The sequence below is a fragment of the Schistocerca serialis genome, chromosome 6 (assembly GCF_023864345.2).
Source record: "Schistocerca serialis cubense isolate TAMUIC-IGC-003099 chromosome 6, iqSchSeri2.2, whole genome shotgun sequence".
NCBI lineage: Eukaryota > Metazoa > Arthropoda > Insecta > Orthoptera > Acrididae > Schistocerca > Schistocerca serialis.
In genome coordinates this window covers 164,476,754-164,499,429 of record NC_064643.1, presented here as the reverse complement: position 1 = coordinate 164,499,429, position 22,676 = coordinate 164,476,754, and the positions used below count along the sequence as shown (strand labels likewise).

At 44.6% G+C, this 22,676-nt stretch overlaps 1 pseudogene; it reads left to right on the top strand.

Annotated features, from left to right (window-relative positions):
* The first annotated feature begins 19,843 nt into the window (after nucleotides 1-19,843).
* LOC126485180 (5S ribosomal RNA) lies at nucleotides 19,844-19,961 on the top strand (annotated as a pseudogene).
* The last annotated feature ends 2,715 nt before the right edge of the window (nucleotides 19,962-22,676 follow it).

Here is a 22,676-nt window from a genome sequence, read left to right as displayed (position 1 = left end):
ACAGACGACCTGAAACACAAATAAAACACATCTCTTCAAACATTCATCACTTTATTTGGTAGCTTTTTCCCGTTTAAAATTTCAGGAGATATACAGTACTAACAAGTAATCATTTTTTATAACTAGTGGAATCAAAATACCATGTAGGAGGAAACGAGAGCTGTATCACAATATGAAGATCATTCAGAGCCCTATAGCAGACTTTCACAATACTGCAAAGTGCTGAGGAATGTCATCAGAGAGGCTAAAAAAAATCCATTACAACAAGAGAAAAGAAAGTTCTCAGAACAAAACTAAAACTATCTGGACAATTCTGATAGACGGCAGTACAGAATGCAGGTGCTCTAGACAAGGACCGTCTCTTTTAAGAATGAAACTGTAGGTGATCCACATGAGTAGTGGATAATATTTGATAAGTGCTTCCTGTCAACAGTCAGCACGTCAAGTCAAAATTCCTTTGATACAGGTAAATATGCGAAACTCTCAGAGGCTGACGTTCTGAGACAACTGTATCACATACAGCAACAGGAAACAAACGCAGATGGAACTGGATCTATTATTAAGTCACTAAAGAGTAAAGACTCTCTTCGTTGTGTTTAAATATCACATAGCATTATGAATATCAGTGCCTATGTAACGTGCCTTTCACATGCCGTCACTTAAAACGGTCCCAGCGGTCTCTCCCTTTTCTGCCTGTATTGATTAATTACCACGACTCTGACTATGACAGTTTTATGAAATTTCGTGGAGTACTTTACAACATGTCCCCACTGTTATCGACAAAGGTGTACGTAGCTAATCCGCTTTCCATGCTGAACATAAACTTAGGTTCCCAGAGTACATTATACGGTCGCAAACATGTAATAGCTCAGCACGGAATGCATACACAACACCTTGCAGCTAAATATAACTTGAGATGCAACGCCTCTCATTCAAAATCTTATAAGTATGGAAAGCTTCCAACCTGAGAGAATGTATATATGCAAATATCTGGCAGCTAGCTTTTCTCCTTACATCTGATCTAAATTATCTCTACGACACGCAAACACACTTACAGTAATAAAACCAATGCATATAATAAGAAACATAAATAGATATAAATACACAGCTGCTCTAAGTGCTACTGTAATGGCGACTATTGATGTGTAACTGTGAGGTACAGAAAGTCTGTGTGTGGGCAAGTAACACAAATACGCTTTATGTAAAAGGTTATTCACAGAGTAAATACTGAATATACACTGATTAGCCAGAACTTTATGACCACCAACCTACTATCGATAGCCGGCCGCGGTGGCCGAGCAGTTCTAGGCGCTTCAGTCCGGAACCGCGCGACTGCTACGGTCGCAGGTTCGAATCCTGCCTCGGGCATGGATATGTGTGATGTCCTTAGGTTAGTTAGGTTTAAGTAGTTCTAAGTTCTATGGGACTGATGACCTCAGATGTCAAGTCCCATAGTGCTCAGAGCCATTTGAACCATTTTCTACTATCGATATAAACCCGTCCAGGTGATAGCAAGGTCACCTGGCGAGGAATGACTGCTAGTCAGACACACGCAGTGTGCATGTAGTATCAGAGAGCGTGCTGTCCGTGTCTAGAATGGGAAAGGCGTGCGTCTACCTGAATTTGATCGAGGGCACATTCAGATGCCTCGAAGGCTCGGCACTAGCATTTCGGAAACGGCAGGACTTGTCGGTGTTCGAGGAGTGCTGTGGTGAGTGTCTTCAACATGTGGTGAAACCACATCCAGATGTGTTGGGCGGCCACCCGTCATTGCAGATGTCGAACGTCGCAGGCTGGGCAGACTGGCAAAACAGGACAGGAGGCAAACTGTAGCGGGACTAACATCAGACTTCAATGCTGGACAGAGTACAAGTGTGTCTCTACACACTCCTAACAGACCTCCGCAGCCGACGACCAATGCATGTGCCAATGTTAGCAAAACAACATCGACAACTACGACTGAAATGGGCACGTGACCATCGGCACTGCACGTTGGCGGAGTAGCAGAGGGTTGCATGATCTGATGAATCCCGATACCTTCTTCGTCGTACTGATGGGAGGTCGCGATCCGTCGTCTTCCAGGAGAACAGCTGCTTGACACCTGTACTGCCGGACGGAGACAAGCTGGCAGCGGCTCCGTTACGCTCTGCGAAACATTCACGTGGGCATCCATGCGTCCAGCGGAGCTCGTGTAAGATACCATGACGACCAAGGAGTATGGTATACCGGTTGCCGACGACGTACACCCTTTCATGACGATCATGTTTCCCGACGGCAGTGTCATTTTTCAGTAACATAAATCGCCATGTCACAAGGCCAGTAGGGCGACGAAGTGGTTCGAGGAACACAGTTGCGAGTTACAATTGATATACTGGACCCCCAACTCTCCAGATCCGAACCCGATCTAACACATCTGGGACATGATTGAACATGGAATCAGATCTGCCGGCCGAGGTGGCCGAGCGGTTCTAGGCGCTACAGTCTGGAACCGCGCGACCGCTACGGTCGCAGGGTCGAATCCTGCCTCGGGCATGGATGTGTGTAATGTCCTTAGTTTAGTTAGGTTTAAGTAGTTCTAAGTTCTAGGGGACTTATGACCTCAGCAGTTGAGTCCCATAGTGCTCAGAGCCATTTGAACCTTTTGAATCAGAGCTTATCGCCTCCCTCTCCGGAGTTTATAGGACTTAGGTGACTTGTGTGTGCAGATGTGGTGCCAAGTCCTCCAGCGACCTACCAAGGGCTCATTCCTTCCATGCCAAGACACGTCGCCGCTGCTATCCGTCCCAAAGGTGGACATGCCGGCTACTGGGTAGGTGATCATAACGTTCTGGCTGATCATTGTATGTTTGCTTACGCGGGTTAACAGACTAGTGTAGTAGGAATTCAGATCTATCGTAATTACGAATGTTTATTACTGCTTAGGACAGAAGCCTGTAGCAAGACGAACTGTAACTGGAAGAAAATTATAGTACTTGTATACGATGAGTAATAAACTAATTTTGTGTGCAATTTCAGTTTGAAGTAGCTGATAGCTGAACGCAGTGGTCTGTTATGTTTCACAAAAGCTACATTGAAGCGCCAAAGAAAATGGTATAGGCATGCGTATTCAAATACAGAGATTTGTAAACAGGCAGAGTACGGCGCTGCGGTCGGCAACGCCTATATAAGACAATAAGAGTCTGGCGCAGTTGTTAGGTCGGCTACTGCTGCTACAATTGCAGGTTATCAAGATTTAAGTGAGTTTGAACGTGGTGTTATAGTCGGCGCAAGAGCGATGGGACACAGCATCTCCGAGGTAGCGATGAAGTGGGGATTTTCCCGTACGACCATTTCATGAGTGTACCGCGAATATCAGGAATCCGGTAAAACATCAAATCTCCGACATAGCTGCGGCCGAAATAAGATCCTGCAAGAACGGGACCAACGACGACTTAAGAGAATCGTTCATAGTGACAGAAGTGCAACCCCTCCGCAAATTGCTGCAGATTTCAATGCTGGGCCATCAACAAGTATCAGCGTCTAACCATTCAAGGAAACATCGTCGATATCGGCTTTCGGAGCCGAAGGCCCACTCGCGTACCCTTGATGACTGCACGACACAAAGCTTTACACCTCGCCTGGGCCCGTCAACACCGACACTGGACTGTTGAAGACTGGAAACATGTTGCCCGGTCGGACGAGTCTCTATAGGGCGGGTGGACGTGTACGGGTGTGGAGACAACCTCATGAATCCATGGACACTAGATGTCAACAGGGGACTCTTGAAGCTAGTGGGCCCGCATCTCGTGGTCGTGCGGTAGCGTTCTCGCCTCCCACGCCCGGGTTCCCGGGTTCGATTCCCGGCGGGGTCAGAGATTTTCTCTGCCTCGTGATGGCTGGGTGTTGTGTGATGTCCTTAGGTTAGTTAGGTTTAAGTAGTTCTAAGTTCTAGGGGACTGATGACCATAGATGTTAAGTCCCATAGTGCTCAGAGCCATTTTTGAAGCTAGTGGAGGCTCTGTAATGCTGTGGGACTTGTGCATTTGGAGTGATATGGGACCCCTGATTCGTCTAGATACGACCCTGAGAGGTGAAACGCACATAAGCATCATGCCTGATCCCCTGCATCCATTCATGTCCATTGTGCATTCTGACGGACTTTGGTAATTTCAGCAGGACAATGCGACACCCCACACGTCCAGAATTGCTACAGAGTAGCTCCAAGAACACTCTTCTGTGTTTAAACACTTCCGCTGGCCACCAAACTCGCCAGACATGAACATTATTGAGCATATCTGGGGTGTTTTGCAACGTGCTGTCCAGAAGAGATCTCCTCCCCCTCGTACTCTTACGAATTTACGGATAGCCCTACAGGATTCATTGTGTCAGTTTCCTCCAGCACTACTTCAGACATTATTCGTGTCCATGCCACGTCGTGTTGCGGCACTTCTGCGTGCTCGCGGGGCCCCTACACGATATTAGGCAGGTGTACCAGTTTCTAAAACTCTTCAGTCTATTTAAAATTCGTGAATTACAGTAAATTAACATCAGCTTGCTCTTGTCTGCAAACTAGATAAAAGAACACTTTCGTAAGTGATATTGCAGTGTTGTAATGAAACGTGATAGTTCGTCATTTATAAACGGTAATGTTAGCACCTCTACTTTATTTCAACGGAATGCAAAGTTCTGACAGCGAGTAAGTTGTAATGGGCGGCAAACTTAATTCGTGTACTGTGGGATACGGTTAGTTATCGTCTTAAGCGATATGAACGCTGTTTTACTGTTTACCGATCACTAATCTGATGTTATGAAGTAGCTTTGGTCTTCTGTGACTCGGTAACAGAAATGGCGACGGACTGTCGATAGCTGAATTCAAACATGTAAACTCGGATGCTTCCTACCTCGTGAGGACTGCAGTGTAGTCTCTGCAATCAACAGTCTGTTGTTGCGGGAATAACGCTGAGCTGCTGCCAGAACGGCGAAGGCCGTTTCGTCGATTTAAAAAACTTTCACCAAAACTGAAAATAAAAGTCTGTGGCTACTCTGAGCCATCGCACTTTGAATATTATACAGTAAACAGATTTCAGATGATTTCTAAAGAGCGGAATGGCCAGATGTCGGGATAAAATCAGGAACAGATACATTCACATCTATTAATGGATGATTCCTCAACAGTATTGTTGTGCGGCAGATCGTCTGTTTATTGCATGGTTCAAATAACAAATCGTAAGTTCCTGGCAGATTAAAACTGTGTACCGGACCGAGACTCCAACTCGGGACCTTTGCCTTTCGCGGCCAAGTGCTCTACCATCTGAGCTAGCCAAGCACGGCTCACACCCGTCCTCACAACTTTAATTCCGCCAGTACTTCGTCTCCTACCTTCCAAACTTCACAGAAGCTCTCCTGCAGACGTTGAAGAAATAGCACTCCTGGAAGAAAAGATACTGTGCAGACATGGTTTAGCCACAGCCTGGGGTATGTTTTCAGAATGAAATTTTCGCTCTGCAGCGGAGCGTGCGCTTATATGAAACTTCCTGGCAGATTGAAACTGTGCTTGGGTAGCTGCCATAGCCCGCGAAAGGCAAAGTTCCGAGTTCGAGTCTCAGTCCGGCACATAGGTTTAATCTCTTAGGAAGTCTCATATCAGCGTACACTTCGCTGCACAGTGAAAATTTCACTCTGGAAGAAATCGTAAGTTGGTAATTTGGGCGCTTACGAGTTTGGAATACAGTTTAGAGCAGTGATCGTCAAACGCTTTTGGTTAAGAGATAATACTGACATTGTAGGGCAACAGCGACAATTCAGGCCGCATGGGAATGGAGGAGGGGGAGGGGGGGAAGAAGGGAGGGGGGCAGTCAAAGAGAAATTCACATTTTACCAGACCATCCTTACTGATAGAAGCTTACCACTTGCACTTTTTGAATCTACATATGAGAAGGTATCACAACAAACATTTTTAAATGAAAAAGAAAGTAATATATTGGAAATACATGCACATTTCTGAAGGCTTACATAGCCACCATTTTTCCGTACATAGGTGGGTACTGTAGCCTGTGCCATCCCAATATGATCCTACGTTTGTTTTTCTAATTAACGGGCATGTTTTCTAGGCATCTTCACGCCGTAGTATATGAACGAATACCAAGCGACTGCAACTGACTGTTTTCAAGCGAACTTTTGTATTAGACCCCAATAGTAGGACAGAAATGGTTTTAAATAATATGATTTAAGTAATTCAAAATTATCACAGCGGCTTAGAATGGTGGATGATAACCTTCTGTGTAAAAGGGTTTTGAAGAAAATTTTATCTGTTTTAACTGCTATTGGGGTGAGCACCTTGGCCACTTTCGTACGGCCACTGTTCCCGATCGTATGCCATATAGGCATAGTGGTCACCAGAAAAAACTACCAAAGTGAAATAAATAACAAGGAACTACATTTATAGGTCAAAAGACGTTGTTTAAACTTTGATATTGTAAAAAATTATAACTCTCCGTACAAATGAGGTAACAAGAACAACACAAATCATTTATCTTACATCAGACGACACAGAAACAAAATGGTTATTGCAAAAAAAAAAAAAAAAAAAAAAAAAAAAAAAAAAAAAAAAAACAACGAATAACCTTCCTCAGTTACTCTCGCTGACAACAATACCGATGCATATTAAATCTGGTCTGACCACTTTCCGGCACACAACAGCGCTGGTCAGGAGAAAAAAATTATGCAATGGCCACTTTTCCCATCCTGGCCACTTTACTACAACCTCCCCTACCGATCTTGCTATTGATTGGTAACGGACAGAAATTAGTATGCTACATTAATAACAATAACTGCTACCTGACACATGATCACGAATGCTTACCAAAGGTTGTGATGTCATTTTTCTTTTATTCATTGCATAGCATTTACAAATCCATGTTATTTCCGTTTGATATTTGTATAATAGTAGCTGATCGGTGCTCATTGCGAACGCTCGTGAGTTGGAAGTAGGACTGTTGATATTTTTAAAAATATCGGGAATACAATATATCGATATTTAAAGAAACTCATTATCGGATTTCGATATACCATAAAAGTTATCGGTTTATCGATAAATCGACTGACAAGATATTGGCGTACTGGCAAAATATATATCCGCTGCAAATTGCCAATATACTGGCAGTTTTAGAGCTGAATTTTTATGTAGTGATTTAGTATTAGATATTCTGTACATCAACAAGCTAGCAGCCTGCTTATTCCCCTTCGAGCAAGAATTGAAAGGAAAACGATGCGCACTCACGCTTGCCGATAACCACTCTGCTAAGAATGGTAACTGCAAGTAAGGAGCAGAATAAAAGATGTCCGAAAGGTTAGTCGGTCGGTTTCGTCACATATTGGGTTTACCTGATACACTTCATGTCGAGTACCCTATTTTTTGTTTCGCTTCTGCAAAGTCCAGCGACCCAGAAGCCGTAGTGTCAAAATTGCGTGGTGAAGTTAAACGTTACAGTTTCTATTGGTAGCGCCGAGTGCCGATTAAATCAGCATTTCCCCTCGCACGTCCGCAAAGACCAATCTTGTCATTTAGATTAATGTTCATATGTTTTAGCAACTGTTTTTGAAGAATGCCGACGTGAAGAAATAGCACTGTAGTTGCGTGAGAAGTTGTTTTTTTAACGTAACTGGTTTGCTGTCTCTTCACATCGGATATCTTATTCCATCCACACCGACACCCACTTCAGTGCATACAGACTTCTTCTTTGTGCCGTCTAACTTGCTTCACACAGTCAAGGAGAATGGTTGGACGTGACGAAAGCTCTAAAAGCAGTAAGGCTCCTTCAGACAGTGAAAGTAAAATTATTTTCTACCACAATTTCAAAAGAACGGTTTCAACCATTTATCGAAAAATGCGAAAAAATGAAATATAAAATAAAAATATTGGCACTCTCCTCTGACATTACGAAAACGGTTATCGATATATCGGAAGACATGTTGGAGACTATAGGTATCGATTCATCTGGGATAAATATCGATATAGCGATAACTCATCGATGACTCTACTTCGCAGCATTGGGTGGCAAACAATGAAACATTCCGCCTCTCAATATAACCCTACAGTGGTCGAGTTACATACCACTTCGCCCCTCTACTTTGCTCACAACCAAATCTACATCTACATGGACACTCTGCAAATCACATTTAAATTCCATGCAGAGCGTTCATCGAACCACCTTCACAATAATTCTCTATTACTCCAATCTCGTACAGCGCGCTGCGCGCGAAAAAAAACGAACACCTATATCTTTCCGTGTAAGCTCTGATTTCTCCTATTTTATTAAGATGATCATTCCTCCCTATGTATGTCGGCGTGAACAAAATATTTTCTCATTTGGAGGAGAAAGTTGGTGATCGAAATTTCGTGAGAAGATCCCGCCGCAACAAAAAACTTTGTTTTAATGATGGTCCGCCCCAAATCCTGTATCATTTCAGTAACATGTTTTAATGGTGTCCGCCCCAAATCCTGTAGCATTTCAGGAACATGTTTTAATGATGTCCGCCCCAAATCCTGTAGCATTTCAGTAACACTCTCTCTCCTATTCCGCGATGATTCAAAACGTGCTGCCTTTCTTTGAACTTTCTCGATGTTCTCCGTCGGTCCAACCTGGTAAGGATCCCACACCGCGCAGCAGTATTCTGAAAGGGGACGGACAAGCGTAGTTTAGGCGGTCTCTAGGTGTGTTGCATTTTCTAAGTGTTCTGCCAATGAAACGCGGTCTTTGGTTAGCCTTTCTCACTACATTTTCTATGTGTTCCTTCCAATTTAATATGTTCGTAATTGTAATTCATAAGTATTTAGTTGAATTTACGGCCTTTAGATTTGACTGATTCATCGTGTAATCGGGGTCTAACGGATTTAGCACTCATGTGGATGATCTCACACTTTTCGTTATTTATGGTCAATTGCCAGTTTTTGTACCACACAGATATCTTTTCTAAATCGTTCTGAATTTTTTTTTATTTTCTGATTACTTTACTTGTCGATAAACGGCAACATCATCTGAAAACAACCTAAGACGGCTGCTTAGATTGTCTCCTAAACCGTTTACATAGATAAGGAACAGCAGAGGACCTATAACACTAACTTGGGGGACGCCCGAAATCACTGCTGTTTTACTCGATGACTTTCCGTCAGTTACTACGAACTGTAACCTCTCTGACAGGAAATCACGAATCCAGTCATATAAATGAGATGATATTCCACAAGCACGCAATTTCACTACAAGCTGCTTGTGTGTTCAGTGCCAAAACTTTCTGCAAATCTAGAAATACGGACTCAATCTGAAATCCCTTGTCAATAGCACTCAACATTTCGTGTGAGTAAAGAGCTAGTTGCGTTTTACAAGGACGATGTTTTCTAAATCCGTGTTGACCGTGTGTCAATAGCCAATTCTTCAAGTGGTTCAAATGGCTCTAAGCACTACGGGACTTAACATCTGAGGTCATCAGTCCCCTAGATTTAGAACTACTTGAACCTAACGAACCTAAGGACATCACACACACCATGCCCGAGGCAGGATTCGAACCTGCGACCGTAGCAGCAGCGTGTTTCCGGGCTGAAGCGCCTAGAACCGCTCGACCACAGGGCCAGCATAGCCCGTTCTCTTCGATGTAATCCATAACGGTCGCATACAATACATGTTCCAAACTCCTGCTGCATATCGACGTAAATGATATGGGCCTGAAATTTAGTGGACTACTCCTACCACCTTTCCTGAATATTGGTGTGACTTGTGCAACTTTCCAGTCTTTGGGTACGGATCTTTTGTCGAGCTAACGGTTGTATGTAATTGTGAAGTATGGAGCTACTGTATCAGCATACTCTGAAAAGAACCTAACTGGTATACAGTCTGAACCGGAAGACTTGCTTTTGTTAAGTGATTTATCTTGCTTCACTACTCTGAGGATATCTATTTCTACATTACTAATGTTTGCAGCTATTGTTGATTCGAATTCTGGAATATTTACTTCGTCTTGTTTGGTGGAGGAATTTCGGAAGGCTGTGTTTAGTAACTCTGCTTTAGCAGCACTGTCGTCGATAGTATTTCCATTGCCATCGTGCAGAGAAGGCATTGATTGTGTCTTGCCGGTAGCACACTTCACATACGACCCGAATCTCTTTACATTTTCTGCCAGGTATCGAGACAAAGTTCCGTTATGGAAACTGTTATAAGCATCTCGCAGTGAAGTCCGTGCTAAATTTCGAGCTTCTGTTAAAGATCGCCAATCTTGGCGATTTTGCGTCTGTTTAAATTTGGCATGTTTGTTTCTCTATTCCTGCAACAGTGTTCTGACCCGTTTTGTTTACCAAGGAGGATCAGCTCCGTCGTTTGTTAATTTAATTGGTATAAATGTCTCAGTTGCTGCCGATACTATTTCTTTGAATTCAAGCCACATTTTGTCTAGACTTACATTGTTAATTTGGAAGGAGTGTAGATTGTCTCTCAGGAAGGAGGGCTTTCTTCAGTAGCTATATTTTTCGTTCATTGTTGTAGGATTTGGGGTTTACAATATTCAGTCTCGCTCTGACAACCCTGTGTTCCTTAATCCCTGTATAGGTTTTGATTCTCGTTATTACCCAACACCGAAGTCTTTCATCGTGCAAGCACAACCCTCATCTTTGCACTCCTGAGTCATCGACGTCTAAGATGGTTGGGACATGTCAGGCGCATGGATCCTGAACGGATACCGAAACAACTGCCGTACGGAGAACTTCAGGAGGGTGTGAGGCCAGTGGGACGACCGCATCTTCGTTTCAAGGATGTCTGCGAGAGAGACCTGACCAAGACCAGAATCAATTCAAGTCGCTGGGAAAGCATTGCAGAAGACCGTGTCAAGTGGCGAGTAACTGTGCGCAACGGCGTCAAGCTCTCAGAGGACGAACGCACACAGGAACAAATCAGGAAGAGGACAAAGCGAAGTGACAGAGCGACTTCTGTTCGAAGTCCCTCAAATTTCACAAGTCCAAACTGCAGTAGGGACTGTCACTCTCAAGTGGGACTTTCTAGCCACAGCAGGCGCTGCAAACTCTGAACCAAGCATGATACACCATCATCCCTCAAGGATGGACGGATGTCATTATTATTAACTCAGGATTATTTGTTGCTAAGAGGTCAAGTGTTTTTTCACAACCGTTTACTATTCGCATGGTCTCATGAACTAACTGCTCGAAATAACTTTCAGAGAATGCATTTAGAATAATTTCGGATGATGTTTTATGCGTATCTCCGGATTTAAACATGCATTTTCGCCAACATATCTAGGGTAAATTAAAGTTACCGCCAATTATAATTGTATGAGTCGCGTACATGTTTGAAATTAAACTCAAATTTTCTTTGAACCTTTCAGCAATTCTATCATCTGAATTGGGAGGTCAGTAAAAGGATCCAATTATTATTTTATTTCTGTTGCCAAGAATGACTTCTGCCCATACTAAGTCACAGCAACTATACACAGCAATTTCGCGACAAGATAAACTACTTATAACAGCAACAAATACGCCACCACCAACTGTGTTTAGCTTATCCTTTCGGAACACCGTTAGGTTGGTTCTTCGCAAAAATTCCGTCTGAACTTATCTCCGGCTTTAGCAAGCTCTCAGGGCCTATAACTATTTGAGCATCAGTGCTTTCTATTAGCGCTTGGAGCTCTGGAACTTTCCCAACACAGCTACGACAATTTACAACTGTGATACGGATGCTTCCTGTATCAACTTTCTTCCTGTTTTCGGACTGCATCCTTTGAGACTGGAGCCCTTTCTGTGTTTCCCTGAGACCCTCTAACCCTAAAATCCGCCAAGTCCACGCCCCACAGCACCTACTTCACGTGTAGCCGCCTCCTGCGTTTAGTGGACACCTGACCTATTCAGCGGAACCCCAAATCCAACCACCCTACGGTGCAAATCGAGGAATCTGCAGGCTACACGGTCGCAGAACCATCTGATTCAGACCCTCCACTCGGCTCTGTACCAGAGGTCCGCAATCGGTCCTGTCGACTGTGCTGCAAATGGTGAGCTCTGCTTTCATCTCACAAGCAAGACTGGCAGCCTTTACCACTTGTGTTAGCCACTCGAAACCAGAGAGAATCTCTTCCGATCCAAAGTGACACAAACCACTGGTACCAACGTGAGCCACTACCTGCAGTTGGCTGCAACCTGTGCTCTTCATGACATCCGAAAGCACACAGAGTGCACATTGGCTTTTTCCCCTTCTTGGCGGCCATGTCCCTAAGGTGCCCCATAGCGCCCCTAACATTGGAGTTCCCGACTACCAATAATCGCAACCTCTATGATTGCCCCGATCTTGCAGGCTGAGAGGTTTTCTCTGAAACAGGACAGGTGACTGCATCTGGCTGAGCGGCAGTGTCAGCCACAGACAGCCCCTGGAACCTGTTTGTCGGACTAACCGGGGAGGCTTTACGTGCAGCCCCCAGGGAAGTCTTTCGCCGCCTGCCACGCCCCTTGGCGACCTCCCACTCGACCACGGGTAAGGGGTCAACCTCAGTGCGAGCAGTAACTGGTCTGGTCACCGATGCGGGACGATCGGCGGACTCAGACGTGCTGGACGTCCGTTGGATCCGCACGGCCGACCCACAACACTGGTGACCACACACTGCATCTTCAAGCTGCGTTACCGAAGCCATCACAGCCTGAAACTGAGAGCGAAATGTCACCAACTCAGCTCGTATCCGCACACAACAGTTACAGTCCCTATCCATATTAAAGACGGTGGAAAACTGCTCTACTCAAACGGACTATCAACGCGTGCTGCGGAACTCTACCGCAGACCCTGACGAAAGCGCAAGAACTTCATGTAATAAATTAGATTAATATGCAGAGATTCAAAAACCGAACTACCGAAGCACTCAGGTGAATCTAAATAAATGGCTGCTGATTAGGAACTTGTAATGTGTCAAAAAATCGGTTTACTTTCCGACGCGAACGAAAACACGAGAACTGAGTCTATTAGATATTAAATGAATACGCAGAAACTCAAAAGCTAAACTACCAAAACACACAGGTGAAATTATACATTTCACTCTTGGTTAGAACTCGTAAAAGTCACGAAATCGGTTACTTTTCTGTTGCTGCTTCTATCTCGGGCGGCTCTGCTGCCTAACACCAATTGAAATTAAGCACGGTTAAAAATATTGCTGTTTCTGCGAATATTTTTGTTTCTCACTGAACCCGATAAATACACTCTTACGATGCTCTTAACCTTAGTTGACGTTTTTGGACTCGTCTGTTAGTTGCCAGAAGCGTATTGTTGTAAAATACGGCTGAGAACCGTGAGCTGCACGAAAACTTGTCTTCGGCCGCAGTTTGACGACCACCGGTTTAGAGCAAACAACCCACGGTTCAAGTCACAAAGAGCTATCAATCTAGCAGTAAATCAGTGAAGTTCCTGTCTCTCTTTCAGCCACAGTGATCACCTAAATTGTTCGTTTTGCTGCTTCAGTGAGCTAATGTGCGATAGTGTTGTCACAACCTGATGGCTGCTCATTCTGGGTGGTTTGACGCCTCTTCGGTCTCTTCTGCCTTCCGTCATTTTCATCGATGAATCTTCTTATCGCAATTTCTTCTCTGCACTTCCGCAGTCTTCTGGTCTTGAGCGTCCTCTTCAGCGTCGGTTTATGGACCAGTTCTTCCTCTTCAATTACAACAAGTAGTAGTAACCATAAGGCAAAAATCGCCTTCTAAACCGTTTCCCATTCGATTCGTCATTCCTCGTAAGTAATGACATTCTCAGCCTCAGAACTGTTAGTCCTGTCTCCTTCCGACCTCCTTCTCGTCCCGGTGCTGACAAAACTGTTCTTTTTTTCACAATTTAATGAAACCTTGCTCGGCTTCAACCGAAATCGCGACCGGGCGTCTCCAGTCTTCCTAGAAACCTTCTAACAGAACTCTCATCAATCGCCTCCATTGCACTAGTAAAAAAAATTAATACGGAGATTAAATTTTTGCCCTACAGAGACAAGATATATAAAGTACATTGCGATAAAATTACAACGCAAATAACATCAAACTACACAACAATTTTTCATTGCATTTTTATACTTAAGATCCGAAAGGACTTAAAAAATCTTAAAAGAAATAAAATGAAGAAGATATGTATAATTTTGTAGTGCTTCATGTCAGATAGTCCCACAGTTTCCTCACAGCACCACATAGTCGTTAGTGATACCACTTAATAAAAAGTGGGAAAGACATGATGTAGATAATTACATGCCAATTCCTTTGTTAGCAGTGATCTGGAACGTTTTTCAGAAAGAAGAAAGAGAGTTGTGGCACATCCCAGTGCACATAATTTGCTCTCTGTCTCGCAGTTTGGTTCAAAAAAAGAAGTGTGTGACGGACCGGCAGGGATAAACGATACACTGGGGACAAAAAATATTTTCTTTGATTTGACGAAAGCTTTTGGTTGTGTGGACCGTGCAATAGTTTCACAGTTGGAACATTAGAGGATCAGGGATTAACCAAAGGAGGAGCCTGAAAAATAGGATTCAAAAGGTTGTCCTCGAGTGCCAACAAATAGAGAAGAGATTTGAAGCCTTCTAGGGTAGCGTAAAGTGTGGGATGTCTTTGCGCTATGTTCTAGGTTCAATGTACCAATGGTAATGATCTGCCACTAAACATGAAGATTCATAAATATTTTTCTTTGAAAAGGACATATGTCATTGCGAAGGACATGGGACGTAATGTAAATGACGTAAGTAATAGCGAAGTCAGTAACATCACCAAATGGCTTTTAGAGAACAGATTAACGCTTAAAGGCAACAAAACGCATTGCATACAGTTTCTGACACGGAACTCTTGTAAATGCGAAGTTTTATTGTGCCGAGATGACCACACAGTCATTTTGAATTCTTAGGGCAGAGGATAGATGGAAAGTGTTATACCAGAGCCAAGGTAACCCCTGAGTGCCGGCAACCCATTTCACACCACAGACGGCGAGGTTGTCTATGCCCAAGGCATACCCAAAAGCACCATGGTAAACACCAGCTATTTAGATACAAGATGATGAAAACAGACATGCCGAGCACTACTTTCTGCAAGGGGAGCTCGAGCCACGGCCTGCAGGAAGTATCACTACGCCAAAACCTGACTGGCTGGAGACAGCTATTTAGGGGCTAGAACCAGGCCCAAAGTTCAGTTCATGTCGGATGCCGACGTCTTGTACTGCGACCGTTGAAGATTACGTCTTCGTCTCGGAATTGGACTATTACCAGTGTACTAGTGTATGAGTGTGTTACCACGAACCTTTATGGAAAATTAGAAGTGAACTTTTGTTTGCCTCAATTAGGAGACTTTTTTCATTATTGTCATCTTCCGTTTATATGTTCAGTCATCAACCTTGTGAACTTACATCAATAAAAGCTGTGTTGTGAAAAATTGCGAATTGTCAGTCACAACAGGAAGCTTTCTCGGATGCATCAGTTCAAGATCTTGAGCAGAAACTGAATGTTGCTATTTACACTATAATCTCTGAGGATGAAACACAAAAGCTCGTTCACTTACACCCTATTATCTCTTTTGGAGTAATATTTTAGGTTAACTCTGTGCTCTGACCACGAAAATTCGTAGCCTGTATAAAGGCGGTCAGGCTGATCTGTCTTCGCGAACTTGGTGTAGACTGTTGCTCAGGCTTCTCAGAATTCTAACTCTGTCGTCGCTGTACATACATTCCATCACAGGGTTTGTTGACTCGTTCAAGAGAAACAACAACATTCATTCTGTAAACACTAGAAGGAAAAACAATATGCACTTAGATGACAGTTCTTTCAGCACTGTCCATAAAGATGTACACAATTCATCAAGTACAATTTGTACCAAAACTGAAAAAAATTGAATGATAAACCCTAGTTACTTAGATGAAGGTGAAATGTTCGTATTCAGCACGAGTGTTCCTCGCAGCAGTTGAGAACAGTCGGGGACAGAATTAGCAAGAATCCTCGGCTATTCATTATGCTGAATCGTACAGCTTTACTGGCTGTTACACAGCATAACGCATAACAGACAAGGAGACACGATGCTACCAACATACTGTCAACTCACATCTGTCTCTCAGGCTGTTCTCACACGGGACGAGGCAGTTGACGTTGACATGGACACGAACGGGAAATCTGACCTCTCGAGAGACGGTCTCTCAGCGCTGTCCAGTGGCGGTTTCCGGCTTCATTTGGCTCGCAAACCACGCAGTTGCTTTACGAAAATGGACGAGCGAAAAACAGCTTCGTTAACTCTGTTAGCGATTGTGAAAGAAGAGCGGAGAATATGGTGAAGGAGATTTTGCAATTGCCGATGGCTCGAACATGGAATTGCTGATAGAGGAACACAATATAATACTGCGCAACGATCTGAAATAAATACTAGTAGAAGTTATTCGGTAACTCAATTGAATTTTCATCCCATTTTCGATTTTAAATTTGCCATAGTTAAGATATAGTGTCTAATGTCAGCTTTTGCGTGCATTATATCCATATCCCCGACGTTGCATTGACTGCCAACACTTTGAAATAACGTACTTCATCATGTAGATTCCAAGATAGAGATTCGTTTCGTAGTTTCATTAGAAAGGAAGAGAAGATTTTTTTGGAAGCTGCTCACCATAGTTGAATAAGATATTTACCGGCTAGACACAAACATGGAACCAGTCTGTAAACCCAGAGACAGGTATGCAGTGTGAATCACCTAAAGCTTGCACCGCAGATATTGCGGAAATGGAAATTACTATTCAACATCTACATTTACATTTATACTCCGCAAGCCACCCAACGGTGTGTGGCGTACATCTACACCTACATTTATACTCCGCAAGCCACCCAACGGTGTGTGGCGGAGGGCACTTCACGTGCCACTGTCATTACCTCCCTTTCCTGTTCCAGTCGCGTATGGTTCGCGCGAAGAACGACTGCCGGAAAGCCTCCGTGCGCGCTCGAATCTCTCTAATTTTACATTCGTGATCTCCTCGGGAGGTATAAGTAGGGGGAAGCAATATATTCGATACCTCATCCAGAAACGCACCCTCTCGAGACTTGGGCAGCAAGCTACACCGCGATGCAGAGCGCCTCTCTTGCAGAGTCAGCCACTTGAGTTTGCTAAACATCTCCGTAACGCTATCACGCTTACCAAATAACCCTGTGACGAAACGCGTCGTTCTTCTTTGGATCTTCTCTATCTCCTCTGTCAACCCGACCTGGTACGGATCCCACACTGATGAGCAATACTCAAGTATAGGTGGAAAGAGTGTTTTGTAAGCTACCTCCTTTGTTGGTGGACTACATTTTCTAAGGACTCTTCCCAATGAATCTCAACCTGGCACCCGCCTTACCAACAATTCCACTTCAAATCGTTCGGTACGCATACTCCCAGATATTTTACAGAAGTAACTGCTACCAGTGTTCGTTCCGCTATCATATAATCATACAATAAAGGATCCTTCTTTCTATGTATTCGCAATACATTACATTTGTCTATGGTAAGGGTCAGTTGCCACTCCCTGTACCAAGTGCCTATCCGCTGCAGATATTCCTGCATTTCTGCAATTTTCTAATGCTGCAACTTCTCTGTATACTAGAGCATCATCCGCGAAAAGCCGCATGGAACTTCCGACACTATCTACTAAGTCATTTATATATATTGTGAAAAGCAATGGTCCCGTAACACTCCCCTGTGGCACGTCAGAGGTTACTTTAACGTCTGTAGACGTCTGTCCATTGAGAACAACATGCTGTGTTCTGTTTGCTAAAAACTTTTCAATCCATCCACACAGCTGGTCTGATATTCCGTAGGCTCTTACTTTGTTTATCAGGCGATAGTGCGGAACTGTATCGAAAGCCTTCCGGAAGTCAAGGAAAATGGCATCTACCTGGGAGCCTGTATCTAATATTTTCTGGGTCTCATGAACAAATAAAGCGAGTTGGGTCTCACACGATCGATATTTCCGGAATCCATGTTGATTCCTACAGAGTAGATTCTGGGTTTCCAGAAATGACATGATACTCGAGCAAAAAACATGTTCTAAAATTCTACAACAGATCGATGTCAGAGATATAGGCCTATAGTTTTGCGCATCTGCTCGACGACAGTTCTTGAAGACTGGGACTACCTGCGCTCTTTTCGAATCATTTGGAAACTTCCGTTCCTCTAGAGACTTGCGGTACACGGCTGTTAGAAGGGGGGCAAGTTCTTTCGCGTACTCTGTGTAGAATGGATTTGGTATCCTGTCAGGTCCAGTGGACTTTCCTCTGTTAAGTGATTTCAGTTGCTTTTCTATTCCTTGGACACTTATTTCGATGTCAGCCGCTTTTTCGTTCGTGCGAGGACGATGTGCGCTTTTCAGAGAATGGATTGGTAGTCAGGGGCTCGTATTGTTAGGCAGTCAACAGATTTTAATGATACTTAGGAAGCGTATTTTTTGTACAAACATACACTCTCTTAAATGAAACTGTGGATATTGACATTAACAAAGATGGTTAAATTAGAATAACGGTGGTGTTTGTTATAGGATTCTAGTGATAGTCGTTTGCGACATACCGCATTTTGAAAAGTTCACAGACCGACACTTGTACCATACCTGTGGTAGCACACACTAAAGAACAACACAGCTGCTTACACTGGTTACGTGGATTCTGACCAGTAACGAGACACCTGAGCATCACAGGTTGTGTTCAAAAAGACGACCGGCAGCGCATACACGCTTTCAGTCTGGAATGGAAAGACTGCTATACACGAGCCGGCAGGCAACAGTAATGCGTCGTTACATATAGCCGGGTGCAGTTGTTACGTCTTTGAAGACAGCGTCTTTCAGATTGCCCCACTGGAAAAAGTCTACAGGCGTCAAATCCGGGAAAGGGGCCGGCCATCATGTTGGTACCACAGATTTCTCCCATACCGCAGAGGAACGGCTACTAGCATCCGTGGAAGATGGTCTGTTAGGAGGCAGCGATACCTCTGCGCGTTCAATGTTTCGTCTATGAAATACGGGCCTATGATCTGATTGTTCTCTATCCCACACCACACGTTTGTACTCCATGGACGCTGAAGTTCCACTTCCTCCCTGTTTCCTCCGTTCCCCGAGTTCCAGGAAACAGAGGGACCAACTAAAGTACGACAAATTCTACTGGTTTATGAGTGGTAGCTGCACAGCAGCGAGAGTTGTGGTTAGCAAAATACACTCAGTACTCAACATTAAGAAGTTCAACGATACAGTGGTGCAACAATTGTCATGAACCGGTTGTAAGTTGTAAATCAGAAAGGGTTTTCGCTAGGCTAATAGAAGTGTTAATCTATCTGACGTGTAATAACTAATACCGTGGCAGCGCGGGGTAGCCGTGCTGTCTTTGGCGCCTTATCACGGTTCGCGCGGCTTCTCTCGTCGGAGGCTCGAGTCCTCCCTCGGGCTTGAATGTGTGTGTTGTCCTTAGCGTAAGTTAATTTAAGTTACATTAAGTAGTGCGTAAGCCTAGGGACCGATGACCTCAGCAGTTTGGTCCCATAGGAACTTACCACAAAGTTCCAAATAATGATATCGTCCATGCCCCATTTACAGAATAAAGAGCTCGTAACATGCAATTAATAGATCTAAAATTGAGGAAAATAGGCGTACTTATCTTCAAAATTATTTCTACATGAAACTATATGGATCCAGAGACGGACATTATCTATGAAGTACGGGTGCGGACTGAAACGAAAAGTGAAAATTTGTACCACGCTTTTCACAGGTTCGAATCCAAGCCTTGGTACAAATTTTCATTCGTTATTTCAGTCCGCACATATACATCAGAATTTTTATGTTCAATATTATTTTCTCCGTCTAGAGTACAGGGATCCAACGGCCTTGCCGCAGTGGTCACACCGGTTCCCGTCAGATCACCGAAGTTAAGCGTTGTCAGGCTGGGCTGGCACTTGGATGGGTGACCATCCGGTCTGCCGAGCGCTGTTGGCAAGCGAGGTGCACGCAGCCCTTGTGAGGCAAAACTGAGGAGCTAACTGATTGAGAACTAGCGGTTCCGGTCTCGTAAACTGACATACGGCCGGGAGAGCGGTGTGCTGATCACACGCCCCTCCATATCCGCATCCAGTGACGCCTGTGGTCTGAGGATGACACGGCGGCCGGTCGGTACCGTTGGGCCTTCCGAGGCCTGTTCGGATGGAGTGTAGTTTTTTTGGAGTACAGGGAGGAAATATACTTCAAGTCAGCGAAGTACTTAATCATTCTTCTCTTTCGCGAAGCAGTTGAAGCCCAACCCTCCTGATAGCGATGCAGAGCCGGAGCATGTCATGAGTGATGTATACAATGGAACGCAAAAAATAAAAGTTTCAATCTCGTCCTTAAAGGCGCTATAGAGGCTGATCAAGAAGCAACCGGCATTTAGAAACAGTTGGTTGGTTGGTTTGTGGGATTGAAGAGACCAGACTAGAGAAACAGTTGAGAACATCTACAAATCCTACGGCGCTAATAAGGTCTTAACCAGACTAACGAAACTGGGTCTTTGCCGCAAGGGATCCGAAACAAAGAAACGAAAAAAAGGAACGGAAAATTGAAATGGTCAAAAAATGCGAAATCAGTAAAATCGATCAGTCACGTGAAGTATTTGTATAGAGTGTAGCCATGCATGGATGTGAAACATGGACGATAAATAGTTTAGACAAGAAGAGAAGAGAAGTTTTCGAAACGTGGTACTACAGAAGAATGCCAAAGATTAGATGGGTACATCACGTAACTAAGGAGGAGGTACCGAATAGAATTGGAGAGAAATTAGTGGCACAACTTGACTAGATGAAGGGATCGGTTGGTAGGAAACGGTCTGAGGCATCAAGGGATCACCAAGTTAGAGGGCAGTGTGGAGGGTAAAAATCGTAGGAGGACACCAAGAGATGAATACACTAAGCAGATTCAGAAGGATGTAGGGTGCAGTAGTTATTTGGAGATGAAGAAGCTTGCACAGGATAGAGTAGCATGGAGAGCTGCATCAAACCAGTCTCTGGACTGAAGACTACAACAACCACAACAATGAAAGAAATAGTTTTTAGAACGAAAATGGTATTGACTGGCCCTTCCGTAAAAACACACACTATCGCTGTAATGTCAAAAATCATACAACAAAGTAAACTAGGATTATACTTACAGACTCAGTTACTTTTACAAGTCTAATACTTTTGATAATGGCTCCAATCATTCTCGGAAATAATATTTGCCTCTCGAATAACCGTAGCTCATATCATACTCGGAATCGGCCAAATATTTTTAATAAATAATTCTTCGGGAATCCACTCATATTCGAACTAATCCAAACAGACATCACAACGAACAAGTTGATAACGTTACATCGTTAGTACGTTGTCAGCTAATGGCAATACTCATTCGTAGATCATATCAGCTGCAGTTTTCTACTGATAACTCTTAGTTGAACCACATACTCCAAATATTTGGCGAAGTCGTAAATACAAGTAGGATACTGCGAAGAGCAACATATACATTCCTGGAAATGGAAAAAAGAACACATTGACACCGGTGTGTCAGACCCACCATACTTGCTCCGGACACTGCGAGAGGGCTGTACAAGCAATGATCACACGCACGGCACAGCGGACGCACCGGGAACCGTGGTGTTGGCCGTCGAATGGCGCTAGCTGCGCAGCATTTGTGCACCGCAGCCGTCAGTGTCAGCCAGTTTGCCGTGGCATACGGAGCTCCATCGCAGTCTTTAACACTGGTAGCATGCCGCGACAGCGTGGACGTGAACCGTATGTGCAGTTGACGGACTTTGAGCGAGGGCGTATAGTGGGCATGCGGGAGGCCGGGTGGACGTACCGCCGAATTGCTCAACACGTGGGGCGTGAGGTCTCCACAGTACATCGATGTTGTCGCCAGTGGTCGGCGGAAGGTGCACGTGCCCGTCGACCTGGGACCGGACCGCAGCGACGCACGGATGCACGCCAAGACCGTAGGATCCTACGCAGTGCCGTAGGGGACCGCACCGCCACTTCCCAGCAAATTAGGGACACTGTTGCTCCTGGGGTATCGGCGAGGACCATTCGCAACCGTCTCCATGAAGCTGGGCTACGGTCCCGCACACCGTTAGGCCGTCTTCCGCTCACGCCCCAACATCGTGCAGCCCGCCTCCAGTGGTGTCGCGACAGGCGTGAATGGAGGGACGAATGGAGACGTGTCGTCTTCAGCGATGAGAGTCGCTTCTGCCTTGGTGCCAATGATGGTCGTATGCGTGTTTGGCGCCGTGCAGGTGAGCGCCACAATCAGGACTGCATACGACCGAGGCACACAGGGCCAACACCCGGCATCATGGTGTGGGGAGCGATCTCCTACACTGGCCGTACACCACTGGTGATCGTCGAGGGGACACTGAATAGTGCACGGTACATCCAAACCGTCATCGAACCCATCGTTCTACCATTCCTAGACCGGCAAGGGAACTTGCTGTTCCAACAGGACAATGCACGTCCGCATGTACCCCGTGCCACCCAACGTGCTCTAGAAGGTGTAAGTCAACTACCCTGGCCAGCAAGATCTCCGGATCTGTCCCCCATTGAGCATGTTTGGGACTGGATGAAGCGTCGTCTCACGCGGTCTGCACGTCCAGCACGAGCGCTGGTCCAACTGAGGCGCCAGGTGGAAATGGCATGGCAAGCCGTTCCACAG